The 20,281-nt window shown below is 41.0% G+C and overlaps 1 protein-coding gene across 1 annotated transcript in view; it reads left to right on the plus strand.

Annotated features, from left to right (window-relative positions):
- Window positions 1-20,281, plus strand: part of LOC138095962 (uncharacterized) — a 406,275-nt gene that overhangs the window by 56,776 nt on the left and 329,218 nt on the right. The gene's annotated exons all lie outside the window — the stretch shown is intronic.

Raw genomic sequence — 20,281 nt, forward strand, 5'->3', positions numbered from 1 at the left:
AAGGCAGAGATGGGAAGATACAAGGAGCCATGTGAAACCAGATTTGACTTAGATCTCTCAGAATAACTCAGTTAAATCGGCATCTATTTTCAATTTTGGCACTTGCTCACTGTGTACCCCACACAAATCCAGGACAGAGATTAGTAGGGAAATAGACCAACCCTGTTCCCTTACGGAGGGAATGATGCTAAAGCTGAAACTCCAGTACTTTGGCCACCTCATGTGAAGAGTTGACTCATTGGAAAAGACTCTGATGCTGGGAGGGATTGGGGGCAGGAGGAGAAGGGGACAACAGAGGATGAGATGGCTGGATGGCATCAATGACTCGATGGACATGAGTCTGAGTGAACTCCGGGAGTTGGTAATGGACAGGGAAGCGTGGCGTGCTGCGATTCATGGGGTTGCAAAGAGTTGGACACAACTGAGCGACTGAACTGAACTGAACTGTTCCCTTATCAATCCCAGAAACCTAATCTCCTGGTGAAGGAGAAGAGATTCTGGGGAATCTGTTGTAGCTTGGAGAGAAGGAATATTGTGTTTTTCCCTCTGCAGCTCCACCTAATGTCTCCCATGAGAGACAAATTTATCACATATTTGCAAATCGTCTTCATGGACTTCCTACCAGTTTACATTGTCATCAGCAGTGCATGAGAACACCTCCCCAAACCCTAATGAATGCAGCTGAAATGATTTAAATCTCTGCCTATCAGATATATATATGTATGAAAGTGAAAGTGAAGTTGCTCAGTCCTGTCAGAGCAACCCCATGGACTATAGCCTACCAGGATACTCAGTCCATGGAATTTTCCAGGCAAGACTACTGGAGTGGGTTGCCATTTCCTTTTCCAGGATATATATGTCTAATTTACATATTTCTTATATGAGAATAAGCTCCTTTTATTTCTTTTCTGTGAAGACATCTTATAGTATATTTGTTTTTCTCATGGTGGTGTTTATTTTCTAGTTGGTTGACATTATCTCCTTTTTCAATTTAATAAATTAATCTTTTACCTATTTTACGTTGAAAAGAATTTCTAGCTGCTCATGTGACTATTAAAATGTTTTTGCCTTGTGAAGATTTCTTCCCTATATGTATTCTTTAGCAATACTATGTACTAAACAATCCATATTTTCTCAGTTGATGTGAAATGCCATCTCTATCATTATTACATATCCCTACATACTTGAGAATAATTGGATTTTCTATTTAATTTCTCATACTTGAGAATATTTGGATTTTCTATTTAATTTCTCTACTTCATCTCTTTATTGATTCACTTGTACATTCTAGTTAATTAGCATAATTAATTATTGAAAGTTCACCATTATTTATCAGTAACTTATTAATAGTAGTTTAAGTATTAACTACTGAACAATACTTTTTAATAATACAGGTATAGGTATAGAAATTGATCTTTCCACTTTGTAGGTTTCCAGGCAGAGAGGAGAATATTTTGCTAAATGAAGTCTGATGCATTGATTGTTACAGTGAATGTTTTAATTAGCAAAATAATATTTTAATTACTAAAATGAGATTGGCCTTACGATGAAAAGTATACCTAATACTTTTATATCATGGAATGCCTGAAGAAGCTATTGATCTTGCCATAGATTTCATCCAGAAGCAGGAAACCTTATTCATGTATCACTGTTGAAAGTGCTGCTAGTGTGTGCTCAGTAGTGTGCAACTCTGTGACTTTGTGGACTGTAGCCCGCCAGGTTCCTCCGTCCATGGAATTTTCCTGGCAAGAATACTGGAGTGGGTTGCCATTTCCTTCTCCAGAGGATCTTCCCAACGCAGGGATGGAATCCCCATCTCTTGGGTCTCCTGCATTTGGCAGACAGATTCTTTACCACTGTGCCACCCGGGAAGCTCCTTATGGGTTTCCCTGTGGCTCAGACGGGAAAGAATCCGCCTGCAATGCAAGAGGCCTGGGTTCGATCCCTCCGTCGGGAAGATCCCCTAGCGACAGGAATGGCTACCCACTCCAGTATTCTTGCCTGGAGAATCCCATGGACAGAGAAGCCTGACCGGCTACACTCCATGGAGTCACAAAGAGTTGGACACGACTGAACGAATTATGAATGCTTCCCTGTTGAACCTTCCTTTACTCTGGGAATTATGAAATCTTACCTCTCCCTTTCCAGTACTTATACTTCTATTTTATTTGCTCAGTTGCTACTGAGTTACAATTTTGGAGGCAAGCTTAATGATCTCTATTCAGATAATCAAATCTTTACCTATCTAACTAGTGGTCAGAGTTTCTCAATCAAAAAAACTATCACCAAACAGTAACAGTAGATTACAAACACACGCAGAGTTAAATTCTATCACTTCAGAAAAGCACATAGCACAGGCACCCGCGAATCATTCACAATCTCTGACAGTACATAATAATTACAGGCAAAGTCACAAAATCACATCACAAATCATTTCGCGTCTCCATAGTCACCTGCGGTCTCAAACACGACTCACACCTAATCGGAAGAGAGGCACATGCAGAGGAATCCACACGCAGCAACGAGACTCATTCAGTTTTACACACAGTCAGCCGCAACACTGCACAGGGCAGCAGCACGCATCCAAAACGCTGCAGGTTGGGTACAGGCGGTCGCCTCCATTTGCTACACACACGCCCGCTGTGTGAGGCCCTGCTCCTCGCGACGGAACTCCCTCGGGGTCAAAACAGACAAAAATCTCCCTTCGCAAAACTCGCTCCAGGTCATACAAGATTGTCACCTTCAGGGTCACGCCCACAAGCCACGCCCGAGGCCGCGCTCTCACAGGTTTGAGTGTCTGGTTTACCAAGGGCCCGGTTCCGGTTCCGTCCTCATAATTACAGGCCCGGTGTGGACTCCCGGCTTCCCCCCTAGGCTCCCCATCAGGTACCGCTTCTCTAGTCGCTCTCCCGGGCCGGAACTCCCAATTCGCGCCCCCTCCTCTGGGCCCCTAGGACCTACCAACCTCACCCCAGCCAAGGCTCAGTCGTCTGCGCCTGCGCACTCCTGAACTGGCTGGCGCTCCCAGGAATCCACGCGGCGGCGGGTTAGCAGTGGCGAGGTCTGGGCGGCCGGCGCTTGTCTGTTTCTGCCAGGGTCCGCTTTTCCGGGTTGGACTACGTTTCTCACAGGGCCTGAGGGCACGAATGCACTTCGTCCTCTGGTTCATTTTCCCCTAGCCTTGTAGTCATAGTTTGCCTAGTGGTGAGTGGCGGTGACTCGGGTCTGGATGCAGGAAGAGCTCACTGCTGGAGTCCTGAAGTTTCCCAGGCGCGGATGCGGCAGGTAGAAGCGGGAGTCTCAGGCTTTGCAAGTCCCCTGCTGAGGAAGGTGGTTGTGGGTGTGACTGTGTGACTGCGTCAGCGTAAGATGCAGTTATAAGTGCTGAGAAAGAGCAAGAGCGAGCATGAGGGTGCGAAGCCTCTGCTGGTCCAGGTTAAGCGCCTAAGAATGTGGGAGGGGCCTTATTAATGACCTTGGTCGGTGGCGACTGTGAGGTGTTATATACTGTGACTAAGTAACCATTTAACAGCACTATTGTAACTGAGTGTGATCTCTCCCGACCTAAGGACTTCCCAGGTGGCCCAGTTGCTAAGATTTTCAGGCTCCCAATGCAGGGGGCGGGGCTTGATCCCCGGTCAGAAAAGTAGTTCCCACATGCTACAAATAAGAACCTGCGCAGCCACATACACAAACATCAAGCTACCATGACCTTTATTTAAAAAACAAAAACTAGCCTAATGTGGCTTTTTCACTTTTAGTAGGGTAGAGCTTCATTTTTGTAGTTCTAGCGTTGAGGAATCCGTAGACAAGATCCCTGTGTGACTGTTCCTGTTAAGACTCTGAGGCCCTTGTTAACCACAGAGACCCTCAGTTTTAAAGCATGGCCCCTGTTGCCTTCATCAATGTACCCTGACTCTATTGTCTAGCTTAAGAGCTTGATACACAGGCATTCGGTACATTAAGTGTAGCCTGTTTTGGCACTAATTGTCAGTTCCATGGTTTTCGTGGAATTTGTTGGAATTCTGGGTTTTCTTTCATTTGTCTCTGTGTTTTCACTGTTTAGAGCCACATTACACCGGAATGCTAGCTGCACAAAAAATAGCATTCTGGGTCTTCAGTATATTGAAAGGTAGAATGAAGGTTGAAACTAAAAAAAAAAACAAAACCACATTTCTGTGTTTGTTAGGATGATTTTAGAGCTGGAATTACCCCTAAAGCAGGGTTCTGGGAAATCATGATATTAAGGCATCAAGAGTAAGATTTCTGCTTCCAAAGATTCCTCTTGGAAGCTCTGTGGTGGCAAGCTGCATACTGCAGACATACAGTATTTTCATAGCTTTGTCAACAGGAAACTTTGGTGAACATAGAAACAGATTCTGGTCCTAGGCTACAGTCAACTGATTTTTCTTTATGATACAGGGAAGGGTCAGCAGTATTCCAGTCTTTCTCATCCTTCCATTGGGTGTATTGAACACTGATGATGAAGGATTGCTAGCAATGAAGATTGTGTTCTTATTTAACCCGTCTTGGTATGAAAGGCCTGGTATGTCATGATTCCCTTTCTCCAAGTTTTGCTGTATTATAAAAGAAGAGCCATGAAAGGAAAAAAAGTGTTGCAGTCACACATCTCAAATCCAAGCTAGAGGTCATTTTTGAGCTTTTTGTTTCATGGAATGAATTAAATGCCCTGCCAAATAGTGACCAATCCATTTACCTGGTCTCCGGGCCTTCTCTTCTTAATGATAGTTATTAGTACCATGAAGATGGATCCCCTTCTTTCCCAGTTCCTCATCAAATGCCCTTCCTACAGTTAATTTTTGTATAACTACTCACCAGCACCTTGCCCATGTGCTCTTTTTGCCTGAGTAGATTTATGACACAGAAAGTCCTCCATTACGTGGTGATTTGTTAAGGAAGAGACCAATGCTTAGGCAGAATTACACATTAGATACTTTAGATTTTATTCAACGACATGAATGGGGAAATGGCAAGGAAGGTTTGATTTCACTAACAGTCTTCAGTAAAAACAGTCTTCTGTTTTGAAGGCCTTTAAGAATATTATCATCCCCTGGAGAAGGAAATGGCAACCCACTCCAGTATTCTTGCCTGGAGAATCCCATGGACAGAGGAGCCTGGCAGGCTACAAAGAGTTGGACACCACTTAGTGACTAAACCACCACCAAGAATACTATTGGGGATATGTACAGAGACATCTCTTTGAAGGGCAGACCTTTACCAAAGGTTTAGGAGATTTATGTGGTACCAACAAGTTCTTATATAAGATTTGCCATCATTTTTTTCTGAGTCACAAAATTGTGTAAACTGAGAGTCAGTACTATATAATGGTCTGAGTCTTGAACAGCGTTCAGCAAACCATGACCCTGTAAGCCAAATCCAGCTTGTAGCCTATTTTTTGTATGGCCTGTGACGTAAGACTGGTTTTTAACATTTTTCTGTCACTGAAAGCATATCAAAAGGAGGACAATATTTCATGACATGAAAATTACATAAAATTCAGATTTCAGTGTTCATAAATAAAGTTTAGAATTCTGTGAAAATTCTGGGGAAATTTGATATCTCTCTTTTTATATTAGCATCTACATAATATCCTTGATTTTGTCTTTTGGCTCACAAAATCTAACATATTTACTATCTGGTGTTGAGAGGGTAACAGGCAGGAAGGGCAGGGGTCTCCAAATGGAGAAAATAGGCTGCAAGTGTCAGACATTTTTTATCCCTCTCTTAAGTGGCAGGAGGAAACAAACTAGTGATATATATTTTTTTCCCTTCTCTATACAAATTTAAAAAGAGGTTTCTCTTAAAATACTGTGTTGCCATAATGACTCCTGGTTCCACCTGAAGTGAACTTTTCTGAAATCTTGAGTTAACCAATGCACTTTTCTTATGGAAATGTTTGTCTTAAGCTATGTTAATATACTTATACTATGCATTTATCCCAAACTCTGTCTTCAAGTCAGTTCCGCCTAATGGCTCAGAACTGACTAGACAAAACCATACGTTATACTTAGACAATGTTCCCCTAATCTATGTAAATGAAACTATTTGTATGGTAATCTGCCTTTCCACAAGATTCAAGTCAATCATTTTATGGCCAGTCTCTGAGTTTTAAGACATTCCTTTCTTTCATTAAGAGACCACTAGTAACTATATAACATCCAGCTAAAGACAAGCAGGTGGGTAATTCTTTCTGCCCCCTTCTGAGGCCTATGTCAGAAGCTTTCTCTATCTCCTTTACACTTTAATAAAGCTTTATTACACAAGAGCTCTGAGCGATCAAGCCTCGTCTCTGGCCCTGTTGAATTCTTCTCTGCAGGCCAAAAATGGTAACCCACTCCAGTATTCTTGCCTGGAAAATCCCATGGATGGAGAAGCCTGGTAGGCTACAGTCCATGGGGTTGCAAAGAGTCGGACACGACGGAGCATGTTTCTTTTCCTGCAGGCCAAGAATCCCAGTGTCTTTTCGTGGTTCAGCAACAACTTTTCAGTTCTTTACAGAAAAATTTACTAACCTTTAATTGTGGAGTCCATATGGAGCTAGTGGTAAGGAACCTGCCTGCCAATGCAGGAGACGTAAGAAGTGTGGGTCTGATCCCTGGGTTCGGGAAAATCCCTTGGACGAGGGCATGGCAACCCACTCCAGTATTCATACCTGGAGAATCTGATAGAGGAGCCTGGCGGGATACAGTGTATGGGGCCGCAAAGTCAGGACACACCTGAGCGACTTAGCAGGCACATGTGCCACATCATCTATGCCTTGTGTCCTCAGAATCTTTCTGGTCATTTAGGGCTTGCCTGGTAGCTCAGCTGGTAAAGAATTTGCCTGCAATGCAGGAGACCCCAGTTCGATTCCTGGATCAGGAAGATCTGCTAGAGAAGGGATAGCCTTCCAGGGCCCGGAACTGGGCTCTTGTCTAACACTCGGAAATGAATTGTCCGAGGAGACACATGTGCTGACAAAGCAAGAGATTTTATTGGGAAAGCGCACCCAGGTGGAGAGCAGGATGGTAAAGGAACCCAGGAGAACAGCTCTGCCAGGTGGCTGCAGTCTCCGATTTTATGGTGATGGGATTAGTTTATGGGTTGTCTTTAGCCAATCATTCTGACTCACAGTCCTTCCTGGTGGTGTACGCCTTGTTCAGCCAAGATGGACGCCAGAGAGAAGGATTCTGGGAGGTGGTTGGACATGTGGTGTCTCCTGTTGACCTTTCCTGAACTCTTCGGTTGCTGGTGGCTTATTAGTTCCGTGTTCCTTACCAGGACCTCCTGTTGTAAAACAATTCATGCAAATGGTTACTATGATGCCTGGCCAGGGTGGGTGGTTTCAATCAGTGTGCTTCCCCTAACAACTCCCCCGAGAGACTTCATACTCAAGATACTTTTTGGGAATTGGGGCAGAGGTCTCTTTCTTTTGTATCTTCTTTCTGTTGTGCATGGGTGTAGGGCTGCCTAGCAGAGCAAAAGTCTCTCTCTACCAGATCTAAGTCAAGGTATTTTTTGTCTGAAACCAGCATTCATCCTTGTAATAACAGCAATTTAGTTTGAAACTTTTGGCTCATCTCAGAGATGAAATAGACACGGGCCAAAAAGGAGACCTAACAGGATGCTCATCACTCATGCCCAGAAACAGCAGGCAACATTTGGGGTGAGCGCTGCAGGGTTTGTGCCTTTTTTTTTCTTTTTTGATTGGTTGCTGGTGAGGCAACAGAGCTGTGTTTCAAGAATCTTGTGTTTACAATGAAGTTATCATCCTCCACCTTGGTGGGGGCTCCAGTTTCATAGAACTCAAAGACATTGTTATGCGTATGTCTTTGAGTAGGAACCAGGACCCTGTCTGGAGGCTGTACCACCCTTTGATTGTTTCTCCTCTGTTTCCCCTCCCTTCCCTTATTAGCAATTGTTTGAATCTACCCTTTGGAACTCAGGGAAGGTCAAGGAGGCTGAATGAAGCCTATATCTTACAGATAAGAAATGGAGAACACAGAATGGATTTGTACTCCAGAGCATCACAGAGTTTTGCTCAGTTTTAATTTAGAGAAGTAGGCAACTATGACTGTGATAACTTCCTGTCAAAATGGGGCATAGGACAGTCTCAGCTTGGAGAATAGACACTGAATTGGAAGTATTTCTGAGTTTCAAGTTCTAGATCTGAGTCTTGTATGATTAAAATCTCAATTTCTTGGTCTGCCATTTTGGTGTAACAGACCCAATTAGAAGTGGTTGGAAGAGTGATAACTGCAATTTTAATAAAGAAAATAAACCTCATTTCTTTTTAGAAGAATAGGCCTGAAACCCAGTCTAGACCTGGCATTTTGGGGAGACTTGTAGCCAGGTAGCCAGTAGTCTAGTTTTAGAAAAAGTAAGGTTGCAGTTACTAGTTTCTAGAAGACATTGTTTTGAAAATAGTGGCATCCAAGCCTGACATGACTCAGAAACCTCAAGTGTTTAGCAATACAAGGTCTAATCTGAAAGTATACCCATAATTTAGCCTTGGAATATGGAATGAAGCAGGGCAAAGGCTAATAGAGTTTTGCCAAGAGAACGCACTGGTCATAGCAAACACCCTCTTCCAACAACACAAGAGAAGACTCTACACATGGACATCACCAGATGGTCAACTCTGAAATCAGATTGATTATATTCTTTGCAGCCAAAGATGGAGAAGCGCTATACAGTCAGCAAAAACAAGACCGGGAGCTGGCTGTGGCTCAGATCCTGAACTCCTTATTGCCAAATTCAGACTTAAATTGAAGAAAGTAGGGAAAACCACTAGACCATTCAGCTATGACCTAAATCAAATCCAGTGGAAGTGAGAAATAGATTTAAGGGACTAGATCTGACAGAGTGCCTGATGAACTATGGAATGAGGTTCGTGACATTGTGCAGGAGAAGACCATCCCCATGGAAAAGAAATGCAAAAACGCAAAATGGCTGTCTGAGGAGGCCTTACAAATAGCTGTGAAAAGAAGAAAAGTGAAAAGCAAAGGAGAAAAGGAAAGATATAAGCATCTGAATGCAGAGTTCCAAAGAATAGCAAGGAGAGATAAGAAAGCCTTCCTTAGCGATCAATGCAAAGAAATAGAGGAAAACAATAGAATGAGAAAGACGAGAGATCTTTTCAAGAAAATTAGAGATACCAAGGGAACATTTCATGCAAAGATAGCTCGATAAAGGACAGAAATGGTCTGGACCTAACAGAAGCAGAAGATACTAAGAAGAGGTGGCGAGAATACACAGAAGAACTGTACAAAAAAGATCTTCACTACCCACATAATGACGATGGTGTGATCCCTCACCTAGAGCCAGACATCCTGGAATGTGAAGTCAAGTGGGCCTTAGAAAGCATCACTAGGAACAAAGCTAGTGGAGGTGATGGAATTCCAGTTGAGTTATTTCAAATCCTGAAAGATGATGTTGTGAAAGTGCTGCACTCAATATGCCAGCAAATTTGGAAAACTCAGCAGTGGCCACAGGACTGGAAAAGGTCAGTTTTCATTCCAATCCCAAAGAAAGGCAATGCCAAAGAATGCTCAAACTACTGCCCAATTGCACTCATCTCACACGCTAGTACAGTAATGCTCAAAATTCTCTAAGCCAGGCTTCAGCAATACGTGAACCGTGAACTTCCAGATGTTCAAGCTGGATTTAGAAAAGGCAGAGGAACTAGAGATCAAATTGCCAACATCCACTGGATCATCGAAAAAACAAGAGAGTTCCAGGAAAACATCTATTTCTGCTTTATTGACTATGCCAAAGCCTTTGACTGTGTGGATCACAATAAAGTGTGGAAAATTCTGAAAGAGATGGGAATACCAGACCACCTGACCTGCCTCTTGAGAAACCTGTATGGAGGTCAGGAAGCAACACTTAGAACTGGACATGGAACAACAGACTGGTTCCAAATAGGAAAAGGAGTATGTCAAGGGTGTATATTGTCACCCTTCTTATTTAACTTCTATCCAGAGTACATCATGAGAAACGCTGGACTGGAAGAAGCACAAGCTGGAATCAAGATTGCTGGGAGAAATATCAATAACCTCAGATATGCAGATGACACCACCCTTATGGCAGAAAGTGAAGAACTAAAGAGCCTCTTGATGAAAGTGAAAGAGGAGAGTGAAAAAGTTGGCTTAAAGCTCAACATTCAGAAAACTGAGATCATGGCATCGGGCACCACTACTTCATGGGAAATAGATGGGGAAGCAGTGGAAACAATGTCAGACTTTATTTTGGGGGGCTCCAAAATCACTGCAGATGGTGACTGCAGCCATGAAATTAAAAGACGCTTACTCCTTGGAAAGTTATGAACAACCTACATAGCATATTCAAAAGCAGAGACGTTCCTTTGCCAACAAAGGTCCATCTAGTCAAGGCTATAGTTTTTCCAATGGTCAAGTATGGATGTGAGAGCTGGACTGTGAAGAAAGCTGAGCATGGAAGAATTGATGGTTTTGAACTGTGGTGTTTGAGAAGATTCTTGAGAGTCCCTTGGACTGCAAGGAGGTCCAACCAGTCCATCCTAAAGGAGATCAGTCCTGGGTGTTCATTGGAAGAACTGATGCTGAAGCTGAAACTCCAATACTTTGGCCACCTCATGCGAAGAGCTGACTCATTGGAAAAGACCCTGATGCTGGCAGTGATTGGGGGCAGGAGGAGAAGGGGATGACAGAGGATGACTTGGCTGGATGGCATCACCGACTTGATGGACACAAGTTTGGGTAAACTGTGGGAGTTGGTGATGGACAGGGAGGCCTGGCGTGCTGTGATTCATGGGGTCACAAACAGTTGGACACGACTGATTAAACTGAACTGAACTGAGTTATTTTCCAGGATGTCTGAACCATAGCTACTCTATTTTGACTTTTAATTGTAAAATTTTTCTCAATAGCCAAAGCAGATTTCCTTGTTAATGATGTCAGTGTTTTTCTAGGTATGAGAAGGTGGAAGAATTGGGACCCATAAAATCTTCTCTTGAAAAGATCTAACTATTCGAAGTCCTGTTCTTCCAGTTTTTTGCAGAGCATAGAGTGCCTCATTCCTTATTTTCACCCTGAACTCCTTTCAGGGGAGTTGAAGGTCAGCCGTTGCAGTGGTCATGACTTAATCTTTGTGGATGTAGATGGCAAGTGTCAGTTTTCAGTTGGCGGAGCCCCTTTTTGCTCAGAAACTTGACCATGATTCTGAGGGGGGCATTTCATGGCCATTTTATCCCATGGTGCTGAGAATGTCCATTCTCAGGTTTGGCAAAGATTTTGTTGACAGGCCAGTCAATGTGGTGTTACTGGACTAGTCCATAAAACAGTATCCAAAATTTTCTAGACCACCTGTCTTACTAGCCTCTTAGTCCAGGAAAACATTCCCTCTTGTCTCTTTCCATACCTAGATTTACACTGTTACCATAATTGATCTCATATGGAACTATATATTATTTTATCAGAGGCCTCAGTCACACATTTGGCAGTGTAAGAAACAGCAATTTTGTAAAACAGGTGAAATACAAATAATATAACCAGCAGTATTAGTAAAGTCACAAGTAAGACTTAAGAGCTTTCATTAGATGTAGCCCAGTATATCCCAGGTTATCTGACTTGGTTTACTCTGTAGAATCTTTATCTTTCAGGGAAATTATATATTGGCACCATCTATAAGGCATATAGCCCAGTTTTTTAGTGTTACTAGACTGATTATCTTTAGTATGATTTGATTGTTCCCAACACAGAGGAGACTTGAGATGTAAATTACCATAGCCTGGTGTTATCTATATAAATCCATCTCATAATTGTGGGAGATTTTTCCCTCCTTTGTTGAAACATTGTTTGTTGCTCTGATTGAGTTTAAGCAATAGAAGAAAGCTCAAATTTATGGCCAGAGTCAGAGCAGGCATTATTAATTTGCCTGGTGAGTGGATCCCATCTAGTAATATCGTGACTTGAATATGACTATAATTTTTTTTTAAGTAAATTTTTTCAGGGCCAACCAGTTAGACTCTTGTAGTAGAGAAATTCACCAAGAACTAGACACAGGTAATTGGCCACAAACCCAACAACTGGATTGATTTCTAAAACTAGTATAGGATCAGGCCTATAATAGAAAAGCATTTGATTTATATGTAAAGGTCTAAGTAGTCAAGAAAACATTATAAATGATCATATGAATCAGGTCCAGCATCTTGGGCAAGCTGTCTACCTCTGATGTAGACATTTTCTCATCTTGGTGTAGTGTAGTTTTCCCTCTGTTTGAGCATCATTTTAAGGTGAAATCAAGTCAGCTGTCTTCTCTATAGACCAATCCAGTGTAGGGGCCTTTGGAAGTGGGAATTAAGCTAAGAGTTAATTTCCCTTCAATTTCATTGTGCATGAGCTAGTTAAGAGTACCTGATAAAAAAAAGTCCTTCCATCCAGGTTGAAGACAATCCCTTAAATTATGTCTTTTCCCAGTCCTGGTTACAAGTCATGAGGTATCTGATCTTCATCCAAAGATAGATTACTGAGATAAGCTTTAGGAACAAACTTAGGGTGTTCTTTAATAATTTAATGAAATTTTACAGTAATATCACATAACAGCAAAGGACTAACTAAAAATTAGTCTTACTAGATGTGGACCTCTATTAACAAACTGGAATTTAACATTTATTGAATCATCTTTCTTTTTTCCTAAAATTACCCTCATTTTTATCAAATATAACCAAATTAAGGCTAGTTTGTTTGTAAAATAGGTCTGTTCCCACTACGTTTGGTCTAATGATTAATATAACCATAATTGATCATAGACTTTTTATTTTGCTGAAACATTTATAGAGTCTCAGACTGAACTTTTAAAACAGGGCTGGGAAATTCACACCAAAGGCTTATCAGAGATTTTGCCTAACAAATCTAGGTGAATTTTTCCCTTTTTAAGGTCTCCAAATAGGAAAAGGAGTATGTCAAGGCTGTATATTGTCACCCTGCTTATTTAACTTATATGCAGAGCACATCATGAGAAACGCTGGACTGGAAGAAACACAAGCTGGAATCAAGATTGCCAGGAGAAATATCAATAACCTCAGATATGCAGATGACACCACCCTTATGGCAGAAAGTGAAGAGGAGCTAAAAAGCCTCTTGATGAAAGTGAAAGAGGAGAGTGGAAAAGTTGGCCTAAAGCTCAACATTCAGAAAACGAAGATCATGGCATCTCGTCCCGTCACTTCATGGGAAATAGATGGGGAAACAGTGGAAACAATGTCAGACTTTATTTTTTGGGGCTCCAGAATCACTGCAGATGGTGACTGCAGCCATGAAATTAAAAAACGCTTCCTCCTTGGAAGAAAAGTTATGACCAACCTAGATAGCATATTCAAAAGCAGAGACATTACTTTGCCGACTAAGGTCCGTCTAGTCAAGGCTATGGTTTTTCCTGTGGTCATGTATGGATGTGAGGGTTGGACTGTGAAGAAGGCTGAGCGCCGAAGAATTGATGCTTTTGAACTGTGGTGTTGGAGAAGACTCTTGAGAGTCCCTGGGACTGCAAGGAAATCCAACCAGTCCATTCTGAAGGAGATCAACCCTGGGATTTCTTTGGAAGGAATGATGCTAAAGCTGAAACTCCAGTACTTTGGCCACCTCATGCGAAGAGTTGACTCATTAGAAAATCTCTGATGCTGGGAGGGATTGGGGGCAGGAGGAGAAGGGGATGACAGAGGATGAGATGGCTGGATGGCATCACGGACTCGATGGACGTGAGTCTGAGTGAACTCCGGGGGATGGTGATGAACAGGGAGGCCTGGCGTGCTGCGATTCATGGGGTCGCAAAGAGTTGGACATGACTGAGCGACTGAACTGAACTGAAGGTCTCAAAAATTCCTTGAGATTTTTGTATCTGTTAGTGAGATAGCCTATTTAACTCATTTGATAAACTTATTGGAAACCTAAGAGTTTCCAATTTCTGGAGGAGTCAGATAGAGAGAAAATATAATTGTTTTGTCTATAACATATAATTTTACTAAAGTATTGTCATAATTAGTTTGAAAGTAAGGTTTTCTCTACTCCCAGAAAACATAAGATTTAAACCCATAATTTTACAGATAGAAACCATAAAAGTCATAAGCATATTTGCTGGTTCATACAGTCTTTTGTTAACTTTTGTGAAGTCATCAGGTTTTCCATTAGAACACCAGGACATATCAGAATGTTAAGAACTTCATATAATTTTTAGGATATCTGTATTAGTAATTTTACCATATATTATAATGAGCAGATTATTACTCATTTGATATAATCTTTTTCATGTAATTTAACCAATCAAATAAACACAGTTAGTTTAATATCTCTCTTTGGGATGTTTCAGGGACCCTCTGAAGCACCCCAAAGTTAGCTAGAGGTCAAAGGAACTTTAAAATAATTTGATTTAGGAAGTTTTGTCAAAAAACTCAATTAAAAGGGTTTAGAACATTTGGTCACATTTAGTCAATGTTGATGGGTGTATCATTTAGCTTGTTGATATGTCACAATGGGCGTATATACCGAGGCTCAAAGTCTAATGAAAGTTGACTCCACCATATTGGACCTATTTGGCTCTAACCAGTTTTCCTATGGCTGTGTCATTCCTAACAAAATCCATTTATCTAATTGTAATCCAATTTTAGAAAATCCTGATCATGTGTAACTCTTTTTAGTATTTTTTCATATCTTTTTTTATTTACTGAAAACACACTTTCTTTTTTTAGCAACCAAGAACTTTTATATTACCATTTTATAGATTGGTGAGCATAAATACCAGTGATAATTTCTAAACCCTTGCTTTCTTAAAACATTTTAGGATGGCACCAAACATTATTTATTTATAGTCTCAAATCTCTTTAGTTTTTCTGTAAAAGGAAATCAGTGTTTAGTAGTAAATGTTTCAAAATCTTATTTTATTTGGAAATGACCTATTTAACAGACTTCCAACACTTAGTTTAGCACAACCCTTAGAAATTCAAATCACCCCAATCTGAAGAGACTATTTTAGACAGATTATTTCTAAAGCATAGCTATTCTTAATAGAGCTTATCTAAAAGCTCATATCTCATTTACATTTTTTAGAATTTTTTTTACTTGAGGTAATTTTCTTGTTGACAAACTTGTAACCGATATGATAACATTTAATTTATATTAAACCTAGGTACAATGAAATATTTTACTTAATGTTCATTAAGACATGTCTATATTAGAGAGGTAACAAACATTAATATCAGGTATTTAGTACTTAATATTTACCAGTTCACATGAACCTGGAATTTATTGTTTAATTTATAATTATTTGATTTGTAAGCACTTACCTTTTTTAAAGACAATTAAATACAGCTCATCTATAAGTTAATCTCAAAATATTATCTAGAGACAAAGACATACCGATACGTATTTAGACAGATACAACGCAAGATCTAGCTTCATTTTTAAGCTTAGTCATGAATTAGATATTATAATATAAAATTTACTAGTTTATAAAAAACAGTTGGAGCAAATAAAATTTTTAAAGTTTTTTTCCCCATTTTTCCTCAGTGTCAGGAGTTCGAGATGGTCTAGATAAATGTTCCTGAGAGCCCTGGTCTCAAGGCCCAGGGAAAGAAAATCAAGTTCTAATGAAATGGCGGCAGGTCTAAACCTAATGGTAGCCAGACAAAGCAAAATGGCCATCAAAAATCATAACACAGAACACAGAGTTAAAACACACATATAGACCTAGCAGTCTTCATCAGACATTCCCTTAAATACAAGGATAGTCTTTCAGAAAACCTCCTATAGATACATAAAACTTCAGATCTAAGTACTAACAGAGTAAATGAAAATCTCTCAGGTCTTCAAACATTTCAAAGGGAGGAAAGTAAGCCAGGTTGAATGAAGAAGTGGGAGGAGGCGGGAGAGGGAGGCGGGAGAGGGAGGTGAAAGGGGTGGTCTTAGAGACATCTCCTGCCACCTGCAGATACCCAGGTGTTATGGGACTTTACCGTGGACCTCCAGAGAAGGGAGGACTGGAACTCGGCCCTACCAGAAACCAGTTCAGAACAGAACCAGAATTCGAGTTCTCTGCCAAGAGGTGGTGATCAGTCTCCAATCCTCAGCTCAGGCTGAGGCCCTTCAACCAGATTTCTGCGTCCAGGACCAGGGGATTAGAAAAAAGGGGAAGGATAGGAAGGGTTAAGGAGAGGAAAGAGAGAAGAAAGGGGAGAGAGGTCAATAAAGTCTCTTGTTCCTTACCAGTTTGGGGCACTCTGGCCAGTTGTCTGCATCAGGAGACTAGGGACAAAACCGGTCCCAGCTGTGGCTGCTGGGTCTGGTCCATTGGCAGGCAAACTGGCCCCTGAGTACCCCGAGTGGTCAGGATGTCAGTCACAGGGAAGAAGAGTCCCACCAGAGTTGCCATTTGTTGCAGGAAGGAGGACCCCTTCCAGGGCCCGAAACCGGGCTCTTGTCTAACACTCAGAAATGAATTGTCCGAGGAGACACATGTGCTGACAAAGCAAGAAAGTTTATTGGGAAAGGGCACCCGGGCGGAGAGCAGGAGGGTAAGGTAAGGGAACCCAGGAAAACAGCTCTGCCAGGTGGCTTGTAGTTTTATGGTGATGGGATTAGCTTCTGGGTTGTCTTTAGCCAATCATTCTGACTCACAGTCCTTCCTGGTGGTATACACCTTGTTCAGCCAAGATGGACGCCAGAGAGAAGGATTCTGGGAGGTGGCTGGACATGTGGTGCCTCCTGTTGACCTTTCCTGAACTCTTCTGGTTGGTGGTGGCTTATTAGTTCTGTGTTCCTTACCAGGACCTCCTGTGGTAAAACTCATGCAAATGGTTACTATGATGCCTGGCCAGGGTGGGTGGTTTCAATCAGTGTGCTTCCCCTAAAATACCCACTCCAGTATTCTTGAGCTTCCCTGGTGACTCAGCTGGTAAAGAATTGGGCCACAGTGCAGGAGAACTGGGCTTGATCCCTGGGTTGGGAAAACCCCCTGGAGAAGGGAAAGGCTACCCACTCCAGTATTCTGGCCTGGAGAATTCCAAGGACTGTATAGTCTGTGGGGTCGCAAAGAGCCGAACATGACCGAGTAACTTGACTTCTTCCTTCCTTCCTTAATCTAGAGTATCTGGATTAAAATCTTGGTCTTGTAATCACATTATATTTATGCATTCACTTTTTAAAAACTTGAATGTTTTGAATGTTTTCATACTTTTTCCAAGTTTTGAGGTATAATTGAACATAATTTTAACTAAAAATTTTTTTATAACCTTGCATTTAATGACTAGTAGTCATGAAAGGATATTCTATATTTTAAACCAATCAGTTGTTGTTAAAGCTGAATCTTACCTGGCTAATTCCTTCCACTTGCTAAGCGGCTCGCATGTCTTGCCCAACTTTTCCTCCCCTCCAGGACCTTCTGGGTACATGTGTCCATGTCATTTCACATGCAAACATGTTCAGGAATGTGGCAATGGCTTCTGCTGGGTGGAAATGCATCTGCTCAGATGTATTTATTAATATTCAGGGGAATAATGTAGGAACTGGATAGTTCACATTATTATCTGGGTGCCACTGAATAAAAATATCTATGTACCTCCCTATTCAAAATCTACTTGATTTTAATTTAAATCTTTTTTTCTGACATCTTTTTGGGATTCACCCATTATGCATGTAGCAGGCACCTTTTTTTTGCTTTATATTCTATTATAGGATGTTGCACAGATTACTTATCTCTCCTGATGTTGGAAATTTGAGTTGTTTCGAATTTTTCTTTAAGAGATATTACTGCTATGAACATTACTGTATTGTATGCTTATGTTTTGTCAACATAAGCTTTCTTTTTTGCTGTGGGAAAATGTCCTGGGAAAGGATCGCTGGGTTATGTAATAAATCTATGTTTAGTTTTATAGACACTGATGAACGTATTTCTAGTGTGTTATGCTCTCATACCCACTGCATGAGAGTTCTAACTGTAATAAGTTAAGCATAATATTGTAATCTTTATGACAACCACTAAGAGAATAATGTATAACAGTATAAACTAATGGAGAAACTATTTGAGTAATACAACAGGAGGTAAGAATGGTAGAATAAAAGTATAAAGAAATAGGGACTTCCCTGGTGGTCCAGTGGTTAAGCATCCACCTCAAAATGTGGGGGACGTGGGTTTGATCCCTGGTCGGGGAACTAAGATCCCACATGCTGCAGGGAACTAAGCCAGGGTGCCACAACTATTGAACCCATGTGCTGCCACTAAGACCCAAAATAATTTTTTTTTTTAAAGGGGGTGCTTCTCTGCTGGTCTAATGGCTAAGACTCCATGCTTCCAGAGCAGGGGTCCCAGGTTCATACTGTGGTCAGGGAACATCCCACAACTAAGAGTTCACATGCTGCAGCTGTAGATCCCATGTACCTCAACAAAGAGGGGACACATAAAAGCAAATGTTAGTATACCCAACATTATTAGTAATTAAATGTAATGGAAGTGGATTAAACATTCCAATAAAAAGAAAATTGTTATCAGCCTGGATGAAAAGTACAAAATCAACTGTCTGCTTATAGCAGCTGACATATATTAAGTATAATGATACAGAAAACTTGAAATATGAAAGAGGTATAATGTAAAGACTAACTTGTGGAAAGTTAGTGTCTCTATATTAAGATCAGACCAAAAAAAAAACATCTTACGAGAAATAACTGTTTTATAGTGTTTTATAAATGATATAAAGGGGGATATTTTATATGGGGGGATGTTTTATAATGATAAAAGTTTAAACCTAAAAAGAAGATACAGTAGTCATTAATTTGTACCTAATCACAGCTTCTGGATCTATTAATACAAACCAAAGATTAACAAAGGATGAATCGATAAATCCACTCATTGTTCATAACACTGTACAGGAGGCAGTGATCAAAACCATGCCAAAGAAAAAGAAATGGAAGAAGGTAAAATGGGGGACTTTCCCGGTAATCCAGTGGCTAAGACTTCATGCTTCCAGTGTTGGGGGCCCAGGTTTGATCCCTGGTCAGGGAATTTAGATCCCATATTCCACAACTGAAAGATCCTGTGTGCTGCCACTAAAACCTGCCACACCAAATTAATTAATTAATTAAAACCAAGAAGAAAACAAAATGGTTGTCTGAGGAGGCCTTACAAATAGCTGAGGAAAGAAAAGAAGCAAAAGGGAAGGATATACCCAACTGTATGCAGAGTTCTAGAGAACAGCAAGGAGAAATCAGAAGGCCTTCTTAAATGAACAGTGCAAAGAAACAGAGGAAAACAGTAGAATGGGAAAGACTAGAGATCTCTTCAAGAAAATTGGAGATATCAAGGGAACATTTCATGCAAGCATGGGCACAACAATGGACAGAAATGGTAAGGACCTAACAAACAGAAGAGATTAAGAAGAGGTGGCAAGAATACACAGAAGAACTATACAAAAGGGGTCTTAATGACCTGGATAACCATGATGGTGTGGTCACTCACCTAAAGCCAGACAACATGGGCCTTAGGAAGCATTACTATGAACAAAGCTAGTGGAGGTGATGGGATTCCAGCTGAGCTATTTAAAATCCTAAAAGATGATGCTGTGAAAGTACTGCAATCGATATGTCAGAAAATTTGGAAAACTCAGCAGTGGTCATAGGACTGGAAAAGGTCAGTTTTCGTTTCAATCCCAAAGAATAGCAATGCCAAAGAATGTTCAAACTGCCATACAACTGAGCTCATTTCACATGCTAGCAAGGTTATACTCAAAATCCTTCAAGCTAGACTTCAGCGATACGTGAACCAAGAACTTCCAGACGTATAAGCTGGATTTTAAAAAGGTAGAGGAACCAGAGATCAAATGGCTAATATTCATTGGATCGTGGAGAAAGCAACGTAATTCCAGAAAAACATCTACTTCTGCTTCATTGACTACTCTAAAGCCTTTGACTGTATGCATCACAACAAATTGTGGAAAATTCTTAAAAGAGATGGGAATACCTTTCTCCTGGGAAACCTGTATGCAGGTCAAGAAGCAACAATTAAAACTGACAGGGAACAACAGACTAGTTCGAAATTGGGAAAGGAGTACCACAAGGCTGTATACTGTCACTCTGCTTATTTAACTTATATGCAGAGTACAATCATGCCAAATGCCAGGCTGGATGAATCACAAGCTGGAATCAAGCTTGCTGGGAGAAATATCAACAACCTCAGATATGCGGAGGATACTACTCTAATGGCAGAAAGTGAGAGGAACTTAGGTTGTTTCCACATCTTGGCTATTGTGAATACTGCT

The sequence above is a fragment of the Capricornis sumatraensis genome, chromosome 20, assembly GCF_032405125.1.
Source record: "Capricornis sumatraensis isolate serow.1 chromosome 20, serow.2, whole genome shotgun sequence".
Classification (NCBI taxonomy): Eukaryota; Metazoa; Chordata; class Mammalia; order Artiodactyla; family Bovidae; genus Capricornis; species Capricornis sumatraensis.